Here is a 2,712-nt window from a genome sequence, read left to right as displayed (position 1 = left end):
AAGACTTCAGTATTAAACAGCATATCGGAGTCTGTTGGATTGAGGATCCACCCCGGAAAGTCAAAGGTCCTAAGGACAGATGCCACAACGAAAGGAGCAGGTCACAATAGACGGAAAGGCACTAGAAAACATTGAATCCTTCGGCTATCTTGGGTGTATAATTGACAGAGAGGGAGGAACAGGTGCTGAAATAAAGTCCCGCATTGGAAAAGCACAGGCAACTTTCATATCTTTGGATAGGATTTGGAAGACCAGAGATATCTCACTTCGAACAATACTGAGGATTTTCAATTCAAACGTGAAGTCGGTCCTGTTGTATGGATGTGAGACATGGAACGCATCACAGACTTGCATAAAAAGGATCCAGGTTTTCTTGAACCGGTGTCTAAGAAAGTTACTGAGGATCAGATGGACAGACAGGGTCACCAATGTAATGTAGAAGTGTTAAGGAAAACAAGACAGATCCCAGTCAGAGATGAGATAGGAAGAAGGCGGTGGCGATGGATTGGACATACGCTCAGGAAGTCAGGCAGCTGCATAACAAAGAACGTTTTGGATTGGAATCCACAGGGCAAGAGATCAAGGGGAAGACCTCGTGGAACCTGGAGAAGAATCACAGAAATCGATGTACAGAAAAGTGGGAAGACATGGAATAACATCAAGAGGCTAGCCCAGGATAGAGAAAGGTGGAAGGTGTTTGTCCGTGGCCTATACCCTGGTGCAGGGTGAGAAAGGCAATGATGATTTGGGTGTTACCAGTGGATTCTCTTTCTAAAACAAGAATTTCAACCACAGGCTCTTTGCTTATGACAGACCTCCAAGGGAACAGCCATTTTGACGTGACGTCATCTAGGCGACACAAACTCAAAGAAAACTTAATTTTTGTTCAGTTTGATTTCAAAAGTACACGTGCAAGAATTTGTGAAAGGAAGTTAACAAAATTTGATGCAAAATTGTGCAAAATAGCGAACAACTAGCATTACTTTTTGACTCCCATTGTGTAGATTTGAGAAAAAAAAGAAATACAGACCCGCATTTTCGCTTTGTGAATAAAGTATTATATAAATACACACACACACACACACACACACACACACACACACACACACTCACACACACACACACACACACACACTCACACATACACACACACACACACACACACACACACACACACACACACACACACATACATATATACATATTATACATAGACCTAATATATATATATATATATATATATATATATATATATATATATATATATATATATTATATATAATCCTTTTATTTCCAAAACGTATGTCCTCTTCATCAAAGGATATAGGGCCTACCACGTTTTGAATAATAATAATAATAATAATAATAATAATAATAATAATAATAATAATAATAATAATAATAATAATAATCATAACAATCTTCGTTAATGGTTAACAAGTTGCATCGGTAAACATGAAATAGTTAAACAAAGTTTTCTGATAAATGTGTGAAAAAAACCACGATTAATAATACCTCGTAGGCCTACTGCCCATTAAATATGATCTGAACTCGTAGGCTATAGTCAATGCGTATACTTAAAAGTTAAATGGCTCGGGTCCACCGCTCATCAGTGACAACAAAGCGTAATGTGCTGAGCTAAGAATAAATTAAAAAGTCAAAAGCAGTGCAGGCAGTGCTAGCTGACAACTTTCAGCTAAACGAAGAAGTGACCCAAGCGGGAATTTCCTGCCAGGTCAACCTAGATTGCGTTATGAACTAAATACTAAACAAAACAACAACAATAAAGGAACAAGACACAACACTTTCGGTTTAGCTTTGACGAATTGTGAAAATCGATCGGCCGACCCGCTTTGGCACAACTGCGGCTAAATTGATTCAACACCCCAACATGCAAAATCAGCATGCCGTCCAAAGCCAGTTACTATTACATTTCAGTTCTTTCCGTTAAAAGAAATCATCAGCATAGGCTTAGATAGGGCTATCATGGTTAGATTAGAGTGCTCTTCTTGGGCGCTCAAGACATGAGTTTGAGAATCCTGAAGGAAGTTTACCTTTTTGTGTCTTCTGCGTGTACGCGGACATCTCTGGGTTGCCGTGAAAGGTAGAGTCGAAGTAACCCGCATCCTAGGTGATCTTAATTGTTTCAATAGTGGCCTAAAACATTATTTTTTTAAAGGTGAGTTGATTGGGGAGGGGGGCGTTTGTCTTTTTGGTTTTCTGTTTGTTTGTTTGTTTGTTGGTTTCTATTGGGGGGGGGGGGGGGGGGAGGGGAAGAAACTCTCAGTGGAGCCAAGGCACTTTCATTATAAAGACACAAATTAAGTTTTAAACTTATGTCCCTCTCAACATTGCATAACTTTACTTTTTGACGCGCTGAGCAATTAAAGCACACCAGCCTTCACTACAGCGTGACGTTATCTGCTTTTTAAATTTAAGCTTCGTATTTTGTTGTCATGAAGCCTGTACAGTAATGTCCTTTCAACAACAAGACACTGTGTTTGATTCGCACGATTAGTTGAAGCAAAATGAAACATTCCGTGACCGTGGAGCGCAGAAGTCGCGTTCTTTGACTTTTTTGAGACTTTATGAGTTAAAAAGAAAATTTCGCTCCCATGCCTCTTTGAAAATGGTGGCGTTGTACATAATTTACATGTAAACTTTGTACCGTGTGAACATGCAAAAATAGTCCATGTAACTGGCTAGCATAAT

Source organism: Aplysia californica, unplaced genomic scaffold, assembly GCF_000002075.1.
Source record: "Aplysia californica isolate F4 #8 unplaced genomic scaffold, AplCal3.0 scaffold00006, whole genome shotgun sequence".
Taxonomy (NCBI): domain Eukaryota; kingdom Metazoa; phylum Mollusca; class Gastropoda; order Aplysiida; family Aplysiidae; genus Aplysia; species Aplysia californica.
This window is presented reverse-complemented; position numbering follows the sequence as displayed.